This window comes from Lycorma delicatula, chromosome 10, assembly GCF_047948215.1.
Source record: "Lycorma delicatula isolate Av1 chromosome 10, ASM4794821v1, whole genome shotgun sequence".
Classification (NCBI taxonomy): Eukaryota; Metazoa; Arthropoda; class Insecta; order Hemiptera; family Fulgoridae; genus Lycorma; species Lycorma delicatula.
This window is the reverse complement of record NC_134464.1, coordinates 112834511-112852789: the sequence shown is the minus strand read 5'-3', so window position 1 is coordinate 112852789 and position 18279 is coordinate 112834511.

Here is an 18279-nt window from a genome sequence, read left to right as displayed (position 1 = left end):
TGGGGGAAAAAATAAGGTTCTAATCGGTTATCTGCCCGCCTCGTACTTTTCCGTTCCAACGGGTTCAAACAGTAGTTAGTTCTTAGATGCGCCACTGAAACGCTATAAACATAATCTAACCAAACTTAACCTACGCACTCTTCCCTCGCTAGTAAAGGTTAGCGAGCGAAGCGAGCGTAGATTAAGTTTGGTTAGATTATCTTTATAATTTTATAAGTATAATGAGTTTATGTGGATAAGTTCGCGAAAAATACGCGTTTGACGCTATAATTGAAGAGATTAAGGACACTGCTGCCTGCAAAGAACATGTGAGGGAAGTTGCAACGGATTACACTAGTAGAACAACGGGCGGTTTGATTAAAATATTGATTTAAACATCGATTGTACGTGACGGACAGATAACCGATAATTACCAAAAAGATTTTATTATTTGTAAAGTCATATTACAATTCTAACAAAAAATAATCCGGCTTTTTATTTTTTCTTTCATTAACAATAATAATAAAAAATTACATTCTCAAAACGTTAGTTTGATAATATATAATTCGATAAAATCGCCTGACGTTTAGATTTATTTATAACCATACATATAAATGAAATATAAAAGGAAATATATACCATACATATTTTATACATAAAAAAAAATTGTAATTGATAAGAAAGAATAATTATTGAGTAATATTTTTAAAATAAGGAATTACATTGAAAGAAAAATTACGGGAGCTAAAAAATTGAATATTTAAAAAAAATTATTATTTAAAGTTACCAAGAAAAAAGTATAAATACCGTTAATATTTCAACAAATGCAAACTAATAAATATAATTTTGTTTAAAAAATCTATTAATAATTACCGGATATAACTTTATATATTAATACGCGCGCTGGCACAACACCATACACACACACACACACACACACACACACACGCACATGCACATACAGACTCATGTAACTTAACGTGTTATTATGCAAGATATGTTTTAAAGAACAGACAAACGGTCCTTTGTTTCAGTCCACAGTAGTTAAAATTCTAAGATATACAACGAGCGTAAGCTTGAATATATGCTGTATAGGCGATGAAATATGTATGCGAGTGTGTGTCTGTGTGTAAGCGATCATTTTATTATTCGAAACACACACGTACAGTAGTAGTAACTATAGCAATGATTCGTGTTATATATACACATACATAGAAAGAGAGTTTGTGTATGTATGTATGCATGCGTGTATATAAAATTGTAGCTTTATGACGACTGGCTCTGTTGTGTGATTCATACAGAATACAACACACTACGATAACAATAATAATAATAACTAGCAAGTTCTTAGGCTTTGTCTGAACACAGGAAAATATAAGTTAAACGAAACAAGCACTTATAAAATTGAAATATTCTCTAAACAAAGCTTAGGAGTAGAATATTTTTTTTTTACGACCCTTTTTGAATTACATAGAAAACCGAAAAAAAATTAGCTTTTAATTCTCGACATATGTCTGACAACGCATTGCAAAACAGCCGAATTGATTTTCAACAAACTTTTGAAATATAAGTTATGGCCTACCGGGCTGATCTAGTGGTTAACATATCGTTGCAAATCAATTTTTTAACAGCTGATTTTCAAAGTTGAAATTTCCAAGGTTGGAATGCTAGTAAAAGCTAGTTGCTTTTATACGGATTTGAATACTAGACAGTGGATAACCGGTGTACATTTGCGGCTGGGGTTCAATTAACTACACGTCTCAGGAATGGTCGGCCTGAATCTGTACAAGCTACACCTCATTTACACACCGTTTTCATCTCATTAAGTCTTGTGAAGGGGGAGAGTTGCTTATTGTTCGCTAGTTGAACACATTGTTACGAATACATTAGCAAATAAATAAATACATAGAAGTTATTTTACTATCTCTGATTATCCATGTACAGTCGCCGCCAAGTAACGACGAGCTTGGAGTAACAACGATTACTATCCGACGTAAAAACATGTTCCCAGCTCTTAATAATCCCCCTTACCAAATAATTGTTCTATTTTTAACAAATGAATGCAACAATTTTTAAATGAAATACAGTGGGCTAATTCTGTACTGTACATTGTAAAATTTAATAACGGATGACAAATTACACGGTAAATTTTGCGATAGATGTTTATTACTGTAACTTTAATTACTTATTGGAAACGAATTATTCTTTTAATTTCTCAGCTAGAACGCTCTCCTCGCTGTCATCACTATCTTCAGTGTAATTGTCACTATCATCACTGTCACTACATAAAGAGACGATGACAGATTCTGTCAAAGAATCTATTAACGATTCTCGGCTGCAATATACTCACCTCTACCCCCCTCCATAAGTAATGCTTCATTAGCGGTTTCCCAGAAGGTGGGGTCGCCAGGGGTGGAGGTACAGTCGGTAGTGCGCAGGAATACATACGCATTTTCTGTAACAGCTTACGGAACCTGTTAGCGAGTCCGACAGTGCTTCAGCGCTCGTAAATTGGATTCCTCCACCTCAAAAAAAAAAATATATATATATATGTATATATTCTCACCTTTGATTTTTTTAAATCTTTTCACAGTAAAGTTTCTAGTATTCGTCGTTCATCGAATTCATTTTATCTTCACACAGTTTCTGCAATTCTGAATCTTAAAATTTTTGTTGTGGCTCGCAACATATCGTTTTACTTCTGATCACACCATTTCGATTGGATTCAAATCGAGACGGTAAGGTGGAACAATTCGTCAGATCGGTATAGTTTTCTGTTAATTTTGTTTAACTAAATCGGTTCATACGATTGTAGTTTAAGCATTTGAGACGAAAATTAAATATGATGTTTCTGCAGTCAAACAATCATGTCTTGTTTCTTGCTTGATGACAGTGGAAGTTTTTCAGAAAGGTATTATGATACAGAGCAATGTCAATAACTATTACAGACTCAGGAGGAAAGTTAGGAACTAATTTTTCTTCAACCAATTTCAAATAATTTTTGGTACTCATGCTATCATGATAATCACCAGTTATTATTCGGCTATTAATCATGCTAATTCTATCATGCTCATATTATCCGAATATCATGCTATCATGATATTCGGTTATTATTGCGTTTGGAATAAAGCCCGTTTCACCTCCGGCGTGAATTATAATTAAGCGTTCACCTTTATTTATTAATAAATGAAGTCCTGCAATGTAGTCGTAAGCCCATGATTTTGCCGTCGAATGAGAGTGTAAAACATAGGATTCATCTAAGTATACGATCGCCCGGTTTCTAAAATCACAGATTTCATGCAAATATGGAATCCTTTCTGCCTAATACCGTGTTTTTCAACTAAACTTTCCTTTCGTTTTCTGTTTGGCGCCACTTAAAATCTAATTCTTTCAAAATTATTCTTGTATGTTATTTATATACTAATGTAAAATACCTAAAGAGTATTTTACCTTGTTTCTTAATATTTTTTATTTTGCTCAGGATCCGTTAACAACACTAACGGGTTAATAATTAAAGTCCATATGATGTGTTATAATTATATTAAAGAAAATATAATTTTTTTTTACATTTTAGGTGAGTTATGATATCTTTCCTAAAATATTTATATATGCATATATTATTTATACTACTTAACTTATTGTAAGCGATTTCAAAAAAAAAAGTTGGAGGTTCTCAATTCGACCGGTATATAACTATAATTTTTTTTAAATATATTTACCAGTACTTTTAAAAATATTTTCCTGTTTCCAATTTTTATATTTTATAGACGAAACTTTTTATTAGCCTTTTAACGGTCGCAGCTAAAGTTTATTCCACAAGATCTAAGCGTTTGATTTTTAAACAAAAGTTTTTTTTAAAATTGTTTTGTTAAATGAGTTGAAGTTTTTTTTTTGTAATTATCATTATTTTGTATTAGGCTTTTGCTACATACAGTCAGATTTTAAAATGTGAAAATCTAGATAAGAAAGAAATCAGATAAATACGCAATCTATTCCAACATTAGTTTAATATTTTATACATCTAAAATACTAGGATAGTTTAATCGGGATTAAATGTAGAAAGGGAAGATTTATTTAAAATAGAGAACGTTCGGAAAATCGCTGTACAGCATGCCTTAGAATTATGTGGTGCATTCGGTTCCTTCGGCGTTAGGTTGGTTGCCCTCTAGGTTCGTTGGGCGTTGCTCAGTAATAAACCAAGACGTCAATTGTTGAGTTGTGATTGAACGTGCTTCGTTTCGTTTCGTTTTACTTCATTTATCAGAATCGGTAGTTGCGAGAAACGTAACGGTTCTTTCAGTAGAAGAACGTATTTTTCTCGTTAAACACGTCTTTCGTGAAACCGATAAGTATACTGATTTACTGAAGCGCAAGTTTTCAGAAAAGTTTCCAAATTTTCCTGTTCTTCACCGCGATGCAATTCGAACTCTTATCGAAAAATTTCGGGCAACAGGCTCTATTGAAAACGCTGATCGAAGCGGAAGACCACCTAAACTAAACGAACAGAAGCCGCTTGATAAATCAGATGTTATGATCGAAAGTCCAACAAAGTCAATGCCTAAGTTAGCACAGAAGCAAGGTGTCTGACTTGCCACCGCACAAAAAGCTGTAAGAAAAGAAGTGGAACTTTTGTCATACAAATTAACGGGTTCAAGTTCTGAAACCTAGAGATCATGCCGAAGTACTAAATTATTGTTGACGGTTTAAACGTTTTAATGACCAAAATTTCGTAGGTATCTTCGACATTGTTTTTTACAGATGAAGAAGTGTGGTTTTATCCGTCGGTATCAGTAGAAGTCATATTGTTGGTTCAATCTTTTTTAAAGATACAGTTAATAGTGATCGTTATTGTGCTGTTTTAACAAACTTCATTAGTCAGTTAACAGAAGCGGAAGTCAATCACGGGTGGTTCCAACAAAATACCGCCGCAGCGCACACAGCTAACCGGTCAATGACTATTTTACAAAATGTCTTGGGTGAACGAATCATTTCGAGGAGTTCGTGGCCTAAACGTTCGTTCGATCTGTCTCCTCCAAATTACTTTCAATGTGGGGGGGGGGGGGCAGCGATACAAGCAATGTATCGCAACAGACCACGCACGATTGACGAACTGAAAACTGCAATAACGGCATACATACGAGACATTCCAGTACGTCAGCCGGTCAAAGTATTTGGAAACAAATTGATACGTGTGCAAATCGATGTTGGAGTAGGTCATTTTCAACTCCTTTTTTATAAATTATTCCAGTTATTGTAATACCAATTTCTATGAAATAAAAATACAAAGTAATAATTAAGAAAATTTCGTCATTAAACTTCCGTAACTCCAGTGCAAAGCAACTTCCCGAACGCACTGTGTAATTTGTATAAGAATCAGTTAAACGAGTATAAGATGAAGAACAAACAGCTCCGACTCAGAAAGGAGTGAAACAAAGATACAATCGTTAAGTTTTAATTTTTATATAGAAAATAAAGGAAATATCTAAAGTGAACAAAAATAATGATTTAGATTAGCTAATGAAATTCTTTTTTTTTTTCAGAAATTGAATATGTAATACTTTATCGTTATGAGGTATTTTTTATAAAAAAACTAAAAAATAATACTTAACGGCGAAGATTTACTCCTCGAAGTTCTGGAATTTCACTCTGAAAAGAAATAAGAGACAAACAATGGTAATGAAATTAGACAGAAAATAAAATAAAGATAAATTAGTTTATATATACAAAAAATTATATTAAAAAATGGGAATTAAGAATATTTTTATTAGTTAGAAAAAAAAATTACAAAATACATATGAAGTAAAGAAAACATCACACTGGCACGAGCAAGGAAAACTTTTATGCACAAAAAAGGTCTTTCAGTATTAAATATAAAGCCATCATGTAACCTGCAAAAGATTTTCAAACTTTTGGATGCCAATAACTCCTACACCGTAACAGTTATGTGAAATTTGATTGCAGAAATTAATTCCTGGTAACATTTCAATCTGTTTTAATACATCACATGACCCTGTTCCCATTTACATAAACGGACGGCGATTCAAAATGGCGGCCATTGTTGTGTTATACCTCAAAGGTGGGCCCTCATGCCTAATTTACGTTGGTGTATCCAAAAGTTTCACTTTCTTTACAACTTCTGAAATAATAGGCTGTACTGCGACTTCTGGACCGTTCTGTAAATCTAAGAATTAGAAATCAAATCTTAAAAAAACTTTTTTGAAGTATGTACGGTTTTCCTCCTGGAAAAACAGGAAAAGAAAAGAATAGATGCTGTGGAATGTGATGTAAGTAGAAAGTTGTAAATCGGAGAAGTCGATAAATTTGAAATGAAATCTTGAAAAACAGGAGAGGAGAGAAATTTATGGCACGATTTTCTGGGGTTTTTCCCGATTTTTCTTTCAAAATTTCGATTTTTTTTTAATTTAGCACAACGGGCTTATTTGGTATTTTAGCTTTAAAATAAGACATGATTTATTAAATTCCGAGTATTGAAAAGTTTTTATGATTTTTTTTCTTGACGTTGTCATAGAGTCTATGATCTCTTTCGTTCGTATTTCTAAATTTTCTAAAGAATTTTCTAACTTTTTCTGAGCGACAAAGACACTTGGTGTCGCTATAATAAAGCCAAAGAAAATAATAGTGAGTACGCCCGTAGACATTCATTATCTGAAGCAGTCGGAAAGGCAGGCCAAAGAAGAAGAAGAAAAGAACTAATATCAAAAAGGACTCGCTACTACAAACTGGAGTCCGGCCGACCGAGCCCAGCCGAGATGTAGCATCAATGACAACCAGATTAAAGAAGCCGCGTGTAACTTCACCTCACCAAATACCCATTTTCCTTCCCGAAACTTACAATTTTACTTCAGTCAGCACATGTGACTCCCTCCAGAGAAGGAGAGCATTGCTTCCTCCACATGTGACTCCCTCCAGAGAAGGAGGGCATTGCTACCTCCAAATACTAGGGCCCTGGAAGGTGTATTCCTGTTAGGCTGATAGGCGCTAGCACCGAAAGGACATCAGGGGATGGACCGAAGGGGAACCACGCCTAGTCTTCCAGGATCAACCACAATCGAATATTCTCATCGGTCTAAAGGACTGGAACGCAAAAACTAACTCCGATCATAAATAAAACATAAAAATCTATATCCGCTACTAAATAAATAATGAACCGTCCGATAAACGAAAGATACATCAGCAAGGGAGACATTTGTCCAGACTCTGCGATTAGTAGGGTGATAATAAACTCCCGCTATCCTTGCGTTTCGTTCCGTTCCTAAAGTAGTAATCTAATGAGCCTATAGTAGCTATTAAGCCTATATACACAGAAAACGCGATCAGAACTACGGAAACGCCGCTTACATGGAAAAACTCAACTCAAAACTCGAATGAAACTTTAACGACTGCATACACGGCAAAGGATGCAAAAAACCGTATTTGTAGGATTCAGAACCCTTCAAGTTGGTGTAACAAATGCTGTTATTTGTTTTAATGATGGTTCCATTTTTTAAAGCTATTGTTTTACAAAGATTACAAAATTAAGCTCGGAAAATTTATGATAGACAATTAAAAAGATATAGACCGAAAAAAGATTGAAATATCTGAAAAAGATGCAACAGAAGTATACAAAAAGAGGAGAGTTGTATAGAGATTACTAGAACGAAAAAGGCAAGAGACAGAAAGAGGTGACTACTAGGATTTTAGGATCTAGTAAGTACAATTTTCAAGTAGTTAAATGTTCTTTTACCGAAAATGTGATTTTTGCAATTTTAGGTACATTTTTCTCCCGAACGGTGGAGCAATTAATTTGAAAATTTTTGTCCATCTGTACCACCGTTTAACTGATGTAATATTATTACCCATATAAAGACTGATAGAATAAAACAAATGAAATGGTCGCGGTTTTTATGTAAAAATTTACACATGAACATTTTTTTTTTTTTTTTTTTAGAAATTTATAATCTTTATTCAATTAAACTAGTACACTAGTACAATTATAGCATTAGTATAAGATTGTATATAAATTTTAAGTCCATAACTCTAGCAGTTTTTAAAATGTTGGTTTATAATTTAAATTGAATCTGCCATTTAATTAATACTGGAACGTTAAACGGGAAACATCTCCTTAAAAGACGAATTACGATGGTGACCCATGTATAGAGATATCCAGGTTTAGTTAATTCGGTTATGACGGGACGTATAGAATAAAAAAAATTAGAAGATAAAGATTAGAAACGGATAATGTTGTGGATGTGGTTAAATATTTGAAGTTTAAAGATTAGAACATGAAGAAATGGAGAATGAGTAAACCGACTGATGAATTAAAAAAGTAATTTACTAATGGTTTATGTGGTAGCTGATGACAGTAGTAAATAGGTCAACTAGCCTTCGATTTGTTGTTATTGTTCATATAAATTCAGTCACTGAAAATTGATATTTTCAAACAATAAAAAAAACCATTACTCTTTGATATTATGTTGTAAAAAAAATACAAAAAAAATAATTACTATCTACTATAAGAAGTTAATAGAATAAAAAAAAGAAAACACAATAATAGGGATATTAAGGGCTACCACAATAAATATATAATACCAAATAATAAACAATAACAGGTCAGTTTATATTCCAAACTACATTACCAAATCCAAGGATAAACTCATAAAAAAATAACCGAGGAACGTAAAGTTAAAAAAAAAGACAAAGAAAGAACTAACAGGAAAGAAAGAATGAAGTTTACAAGTCTACATTTACACACATACATACACAAACAGATATACACACTCATAATACGCACAAACATTATAACTATGGCAATGGAGCATGATTTTTCAGGGTCACTTGTGGTTTCTTTGTTTTTTTTTAATATGTACTTTTTTTTTATATTCACCTCTCCCATTTCATAAACGAATCATTGTTGCTAAAACAGTTATTATTGCCAAATATATTAGTGTAATTCCTGTTTATGTTTTTAAACTTCTTTTTGTGTTTTAACAGCATGTTGGCTGATTCTCTTACTCACCGCCTCTCTCACTTCCACTATAACTTGTTTGAACAGATTACATGTAGGTAATTTTTCATTAACCTACAAATCACCCCTTTACAAAATTTCATGAAAACCGGATCGAGCTGTTCCATTCTACGATTAATTTTTTTTTATTTTTTGTTTTTTTCATTGCATAAATCAATAAAGATCGTTTTATTTTAATATATTTACCTGGGTTTCGCATTACTTAGATTTACGTATACTGTTAAAACAAGTTACGTGAAAATTGTTACGTCCTGAATCCGTGCTCATTAACAGAATTAATCTGTTGAACATTATTCTGAAAGCTTAACTAAAGGTTATTTGTTTGCACAAATGATTTTTTTTGTACAAATTGATAAAAAAAATTATTCACTTTTACTACTTAATATATAACTTCTTTTGATATCATAATAAAATATTTTACGGTTATAATACATCCTAAAATATTATGATGTATCCTGCCCAAAATTGATAAAAATTATTAGATACCAAAGTAATAAATTATTTTTCTCAAAGACAGTGAATTCAATCTTTAAAATCATATGTAAATTATTATTTCTAAAATTAATATATCGTTATCATACGGATGTTTTGCCTGGCGGCAGGTCCCTTACTCCTCCGTACTCAAACATCCACTTATGTCGCATTCCCTGACTCCCATCATCACCAAATGGTTTCCAATCATCACCTCATCTATTAGCTTCAACCTTCTTTTTCATCACTTCCTTTCTCTTTCTAGTGACGCTTTCTATGAAGTTGTAAAGATTCACTTATTCTAAACCAGTTTCCTGTTTTAATGTACTTCCCCCATAAATGCTCTTTTTTTTAATCTTTTCATTATTTCTTCATTCCTTACTTTATCCGTCCATCTTACTTTCTCCATTTACGTCTCAAAAGCCTTAATTTAGTTCCTTTCCCTCTTCGTCATTGTCCATACTTAACTTCCATACAACAGGACACTTCATACATAGCATTTGCCTAATCTTTTTCTTAAAATTTAAGTCTAGATTATTAACACATAGTAATTCCATCGTTAAGTCTTTCTTGTCATCGTTACTCTTCCTTTTGTTTTCCATTGTGCTTGCCTATTTCTCCACCACAGTCCCCAAACATTTACAACCTTTAAAAATTTTCTTTACTCCCTTCATTTATCCTTACCGCTAAATCTTCTTTGTTGTTTACTTTTATTACTTTAGGTGTTCCTATACTTATTTTCATTCCATACTCTTTCGTTCCTTCCTCCAGGGCTATTAACAATCTTTGAAGCGCGTGTGTGCCATCAGCTAGAAATATCATGTAATCGGCAAACCTTATACAACTTATTTTTCTTCTTCTTATTATGTATGTGTGTGTGTGTGTGTGTGTGTGTGTGTGTGTGTGTGTGTATATATATATATATATATATATAATGTCCCATGAAGAAAGGGAGAAATTTTCAGGACATGTTCTACTGGTGAAAACAATGAAAAAACAAATAACATAGTTTTGGAAACGCTTGTTTTCGAGTTGCGGCTAGCGAAAGATTCCGCCCTGATTTCAGGTCTTCTAATAAAAACAAGCCCTACTGGAATTATTGTTCGGCCGCTGACCCAACTACACAACCCGAAAACTGGAGGGTCTTCCGTCAGGGTATTTTACCATAGCCGAACAAAATATCTCTGTTTTAAGGGGCTGACAACTCGCTTCTTCACCCTCTTCCATTCTGCTAAATAACAACCCAAATCCATCTAACAGCCGATCCAAGGACTTATGAAATAAGATTTTCTAATAAAAATTGACCAATTGCATAAGCAGAAGGCTCTGTCCCATTAGACATAACAAGAGGCAATTGCTATGTTGAGGTTTATTCGACATCAGACCAACTTTTACCAGTGTAAAGTGACATATATTATTTGTGTAAATATGAAATAATCAGTGTTAGAAAAGGTTTCAAATGTTACCAAAGGATTAAGAGAAAATAAACACCCATTAAAATTAGCAGTTAAAAAAATTTTGTTTAATTTCATAATAACCTCTTCCTTTTTCCTGTTTAGCCTCCGGGAATCACCGTCAGGTATTACTTTAGAAGACGAATGAAGACGATATGTATGAGTGTAAGTGAAGTGTAGTCTTGTACAGTCTCAGGTAGAAAATTTCCGAGATGCGTGGTTAATTGATACCCAACCACCAAAGAACACCGGTATTCACAATCTAGTATTCAAATCCGTATAAAAATAACTGCCTTTAATAGGGCTTGAACGCTGGGACTCTCGACTTCGAAATCAGGAGATTTGCGGAGACCACTAGACCAATCCGGTAGGTTATTTTCACAGTAACTTGAGAAAAAGTATATAACGCGTTGTTTCTGGACAAAATTTATTACTTCACACTATCCTCTAGTTCCAGAGATACTAGTCGAGTTTTTTCTCCGATAGTAATGATGTTTATAATACAGTCAGTCCCTATGGTGAAGCAGAGCAAATATTATATTTCCAAAGATAAGCATTACTGTCGCTTGGCATACTGATGTGGAACAGTATGTTTAGCAAAGTGAAGAAGGCGACAGGAGATCAGTTCACTTCTTTCTTTCCTTAGTAAACCTAACGTGAAACGTTTATTCTTTTCAGGATGACTGTAAAAGTTACAGGAGTAACCAGTATCGTGTGTCAGGTCTAAGTAATCCTTGTTTAAGACACTTAACAAACAATTTTTTATATTTTTTTCTGTTTCAAACTATCGACTGTAAATTAAGGTTTTTTCGAAATAAATAATAATTGAAGGTGGAATTTGTATGTAACCTTTATCATAGAGATAAAATGTGTAGTTTTTATTCTAAATTATGAAACAAAGATTTTATGTTAAATCGATCATCTCTGATATTTTCTATGTAAATGTAACTAATTTTTCGTTAGTTATTTTCAAGTTTAAAAAAAATAATAAAAATATAATCGTTTATCAAACTCTAGAATTTTACTTCTTCAAAAAATACAATTGATCAAGCTTGTGTAATCTTCAAACTAATAACGATAAAAATGTCTATTTATCTTGAAGGAATTCTGTTTAGTTTTATTATAATAATACCCAAAAAGCTGACTGAGAGTAAAGTATTAAATTCCTTTCTCATAGGTCAGACGCAAACTCATAAGATAAGTAGCCTTCGGATTACAAATTGAAAATCATGAACTGTCTCAAAAAGAAAAAAAAATAGCTGAATAGAGTTGGAAAGGTTAATTTTGGTTATAAATGCATTTTAAAATCGATGAAAAAACAGTCGATTTTAATCCATGAAGAGGAATAAATGTTTTGGGATAGAAAGACTATACATAAAAACGGAAAATCTTAGTAATAGCGGTGTGATAAATGTCAAGAAAGATATATATTAAGAAAATTACAAGGAAGAATAAGAAAGAAGGGTTTTATTATTAGTTCTAATTATAGAAGAAGTGAATTTTAATTGTACTAGCGAACCAAAAATAAAAATTTCATAAATATCAATCTTAGCACGTTAAATAAAATTATAACTTCAGGTTCATAATTTTACCTGAACGTTTAAAAAACATTATATGTTTGAGGTCTATGACTTCTTAGTTTCTTTCAAAAATGTGTATATTTTAAAGTACAATAATTTATCTATTGAAGCTTTTTTATAATAAAAATCTTAAAAAATTTAGAGTAATTTTCATAAAATTAAGCTTTTTTTTTTCAATAGAAAACTTAAATTACATAAATTTTCCGCAAAAGAAAAAACAATTAATATTCTAAAATTATCTGAATTAAACTTTTAAATTAGCCGAATCATTGTTTTTAATTTGACATTTATCTTAAGATGAAAGGTTACGTTCGCATTTCCAAGATGGCTTTTCTTCTTAATGTTTTTAACTCCAAATCCAAATTTTAGAGGCAGCAATAAATATTTTTCAGGTCTTCGAAAAAAAATAAAAATTTGAAAAAAAAAAAAAAAATTAATGTGGGTTAAAATAGCCTGCCTAGTCGGTTCTTATTTTTATAATATTTTTGCTGTTTTAAATCTAGTAAGAGTTTAAAAAATCATTTCAGTTTAGTTTTAATAGTTTCAATCTGAACACTAAAAAGATTAAATTTGTATTTATTTTTTTTCAAAAACTTGCCCAGAAAAACTTTTTGAATAGTTTTTTTTTGTTTTTTAGTTAGTGTAGTTAGGAAATTTGAAAAAATTAAATATCTCTACTTTAAACGAACAACATTAATATATTAAAATTACTTATAAATTTGAAAGTTTGTCTGTTCGTTCTGGCATCACGCGAGAGCCAACCGCCGATTGCTTTGAAATTTGCAGGATAGAGTCGTGTTATCCTAGGAACGTTTTAAGCTACAGACCGAGGCTTTAGCCCCTTAGGAATGAAGTTGTGAATTAAAGATATTCAATAAAGAAAAAAAAGCTGAAAATACAATTGTTTCAGATGCACGGCTTACACGTACATACAAACACAATTTAAAATATATTTAAATTTATTTAAAAATAGTATTTTTTCGTTTATTTAATTCAATGATTCCAACTGAAGCGAGCGCGCATACCGTATTTAATTCGAGCGGGTGTGGCGGTACTAGCGGCGACGGTCGGCACTAACTAAATTAATGTAATTTCACGACTTACATAGAAGAAATTTCTTTTATACGAGTTACTTTTTTACATTTTAAATATTATTAATTTATTTAATTCTATCGCTCACCTGTGACGCCACAACATAGCAGATGATTACAATTGCATTTTTGTGATAAAGGTGAGATTTTGCAAAACATTGTTTTGCAAATATTGTTATTTTTTTATCAACAAATGTACCTAAGAAAAATATGACTTTAATTAGGCGAAACCTCGACATACTAAGAGTGACCTCACTGTACAGCCCGCTCCCATGATATTTTAAGCTGAAAATTTAATGGCATCAATGCCCCATATATAGAACACGTTTAGTCAAAATCGGTCCGGTAGTTCTGGAAATTATAAGGTAATTTAGAGGCCAAAAGCGTACACTCACATACGTCTATACCAACATTAACATCTGGAAAATTTCCATCCGGTTTTTCGGATTCCTTAGGTGTCAAAAGGTCAAGATCCGGTGAAAACCGCATACGCCCAAATTGGACCGATTACAATACTTTCCCGTCTAAAACTACAGCTCTGCTATAGAGCTGATAGCAAATACTAGCTGTGTGTTTTTTGTTAACTTTACCCAACAGGTACTATGGGAATTTATTACCTTTATGCAGAAGCACAGCTTTTAAACTTACTGTAGAGGAATCAATGAACAAGCGCCATTCTGTTGGGTTACGTTCATTACAAAGTGTCTCCATAAGAGAAGAAATGTCATTACAAAACACTAAGCCATTTTCTTCAGATAAATATTCTTAAAATTCAGAATGACGATTACGATAAGTACATATCTTTGTATTTTTTGAAGAAAATTCCATCCTTTTAGCCGGAAAGCAAGCACTTCGGACTATTTTTTGGATAACTTTAAATCAGTAGAGGTTACCATATTTACTACTAATTTGTCTTTTTTAATTTAGTTTCTTTTTCAGGTTACTATACAGCCTGAATGCTCGATTTTTATTTATCACTATTATTCTTACAACCAAGAGGGTAACGAACACTGTTAGGGAGCGGGCCGTCTCACCAGACGGAAACGGCGAGCGAAGCGATGTCTGAGGCCCTGGGATAGGCTCCGAGGAGCTTCTGAGGTCCAGACGGACCAGGCTAGACGGTCGGGCGAGTGAAACGAGCTTCGACCGGTTAGTATAATAATAACAAAATCATAATTTCGTAAAAAAAAATTATAAAATATCTGCTTAAAAATGTTGAACTTAGAATATTTTTAAAAATAACAGCTTCATTTATAATCCTTTTCAAGTATAATTTAAAAAATAAATCAAAATAAAAGGGAATAAAAGTTACATTACCGAATAAATAAAATAAACAAAGGAATTTTTTAATTTATTTGAAAGAATTTGTAACAAGTCAGGAACTTGTTTAGCAGGTTTGCTTTATTCGTAAAGTGCGGTTATCTACTGTCGATTAAAAAAAAACCAGGATTAAAAATAAAATATACGTTTTACATAATTTAATACATTAATAAAATGTAACCGGCGTGGCAAAAACTTTTCGCCAAAAATCTTTTATTAAACTGTCCAGTTTGTTTGAAACCGGATTCCTATTAACAAAAATTCTGTTCTTTGCCGGTTCAAGTGAATTAACTTGCAAATGAAGTAGACTTATTTCTGTTACAACATCTTAAATTACACAAAGGCATACGAATTTCATCTATTACAAAATTCATATCCCTTGGTTAGATGATACTTAGATTGATTCTTTGTAATGTAAATAATAAAATTGCTGAAGCGCGTGGACTCAGACTATAACCGAATATACATAAATATTTTTTTAAATATTTATGAAATTTAAGTAAACACGATCGTAAGAATTTTTATAGTTAGGATTAGATTCATTTTTTATGCTATTTTGCAACTAACTTAAATCAGGCAATATTTTTTAACTGCATTTTTAGTATAAAAGTTTCTAAAATCTTAATGCTTTAATATTTTTAAAACCCATATAGTAAGTAATCTGTTATATAACAAAACCCTTAACAAAATAAAAAAAATATATAAAAACCTGTAACTACTTACAATTTTAAGATACAGTTCTATTATATTGGTTTGAATGTATATACATATGCGTCTCGCTCTCTCATTCTCTCTCTGTCTCTCTCTCTCTCTCTCTCTCTCTGTGTGTGTGCGCTCGCGCGCGCGATTTATCTAAGTCAAATTTTTAATTAAAAATACTTCAATTCATTTTTTTAACAGAAATATTCTCGCATTATTTACAAATATTAAAAATAATTACAATAAAAAGTTTTGATTTACTCCTGAATAGGCCTTCTTAATTTTTACTTTCCCGTCTAGATAGCGCTGTAGCAGATCTATAGCTCTAGAAGGGAAAGTATTGTAATCGGTCCAATTTGTGCAAATGCGGTTTCTACCGGAACTTGACGTTTTGGCACCTAAGGAACCCAAAACACCGGATGAAAATTTTCCGGATGTTAATGTTCACGTGTATATCATATATATATATATATATATATATATTTATATTTTATATATATTATATTTTATCTCCAGAACTACCAGACCGATTTTGACCAAACGTAGTCAGATTATTTCTATATATGGGGCATTGATGCCATGTAATTTTCAACAAAAGCCAAGAGGGTGAGGCTGTAGAGTAAGGTCATCCTCAGTATCTTGAGATTTCGCCTAATTAAGGTTATATTTTTCTTACGCACATTTGTTAACGATTAAAAGATAACAATATTCTCAATTTGCAAAATCGCACCCCCACCCCAAAAAATGCTGTTGTAGTCTTCCGCTACGTTGTGACGTCACAGGTGAGCGGAACAATTAAATACATGAATAATACTTAAATTGTAAAAGAGTGTCTGGCTGGATATCAAAGTAGACCGCCCGGTTGACCTGGTACCTGGTGTGTTAAGCCTCGCGGCTACACAAGTCTGCTGAACGTACAAGCGAAATTTGTTCTATATATGTTGTGAAATTACATTAGTTTACTTCGCGTAGACCGTCGCCGCTAGTACCACCACACCCGCGCGAATAAAATACGGTATGCGCGCGCGCATTAGTTAGAATAATTTAATTAAACAAAAAAAATTATATTTTAATAAAATGATAAATATTTTTAAAGTCGTGTCTGTAAGCCATGTATTAGAAACAACTGTATTTTCAGTTACTTTTCTATTTATTATTCGCACTCTTTTATATTAAGTTAAATTTTTATTATTTTTTTAAAATAACTTTTTATTACTAATAGAAATAAATAAGACTTATATCATTAATAATAACATTTGCTTTTAACTTTTTACCAATTCCTGAATAGTAGAAAATGATCAAGTTTATGCTGTCAATATACATTTTTTTGAGAATTTAAAACATACAAATGCAACAAATATATCTTAAGTTTCTGAAAAATGGAAAACACCTAATTTTTTTCTTTTAAGAAAATGGTTTTTCTGTAACCCTGAAATAACTTAATTTCAACGTATGTATAACCAAAATTTTCCATTATCTTCCCCGGTAATTTTTAGAATAAAGCTCGAATAAATCTAAAGAAAATTTTTCGAGATAAAAAAAATTAATAAAATTAATATCGCAAGCAGCAATTTGGTTACACAATCTGTGAAATGATAAAAAGGAAATTCGATAAATTTATAGAATTGTCAACATCAAACAATAATTTATGAAGGTCGCGGAGGTTTATTAATTAAAACTGAACACAAGAGATGAAATTCCAAAAAGAAATTCGTACGCAGTCCACGGAACGGTAAATTAACAGTTAGGGACTAATAAACTGATGATCCAGTATAGGTGGATTTCTAAATCCCACTGAATAAAGAAACTCCCCCTTAAATGTAAAATCTGTTTGAAGAAAACCGCATTTGAATCGGTTCCTTTGGAACAGTGTAAATAAACGTAGACCTAAAAGAAATTTAAAACAGAAATAAAAAATAGGTAGCAAAATTAGCTCTCTTCTATCAGAGTTACAGTATATAGCAGCGAAAAATTCCTGTATAGCTAATTTTTGTCAGTCTGAATGATAGTTTAGTGCATTTCGTTTTTATTCTACGTCAACCTCTTTTTTTTTTCTTCCCATTATACTCCGTTATACAGCATAAGACTTGAACAAAGCAGCAGTACCAAGACCTGTACCTAGCCAATCTGTTAACATCACAGTTTTCCTCGTCACAGTGAATCTCCAATTCAACCCCGTATTCGACTTATCTCAAACGTTTTTGTTCCCTAGCAATATCTAGCTAAGAAAATTCCTCGTTTGTCACTCAATTTACATTCAGGATTCTTCAAAGATCTATATATAAAACGCGGAAACCTCTTTTTGTGTTTTCTGGCGTTAATGACCGACTTACACTTCAATGCCTATTTCAGCGTCAGCATACCTCATGATTAATATACCTGGTATTTTTTTTTTCATATGTTCCAATCTATGTCCTTCTTATTAGTTTTTATTAGCTTCTCTTTTTTTAGAATAAAATTCTCATATGCGTCAACATATGACTCTCTAAAGTTATTATTTAAAAAAAAAATACTGTAACAAAACTCTCTCTTTTCCATTTCATCTTCTAACCATAGAGAACCCTACTAAGTACTGGTTCCTGAAAGGAAGACGCAGCTCTTTCAAAACTGTTTTAAAAGCGCCAAGTAACTGACGTGGTTTATATGATTTGAATAACAAA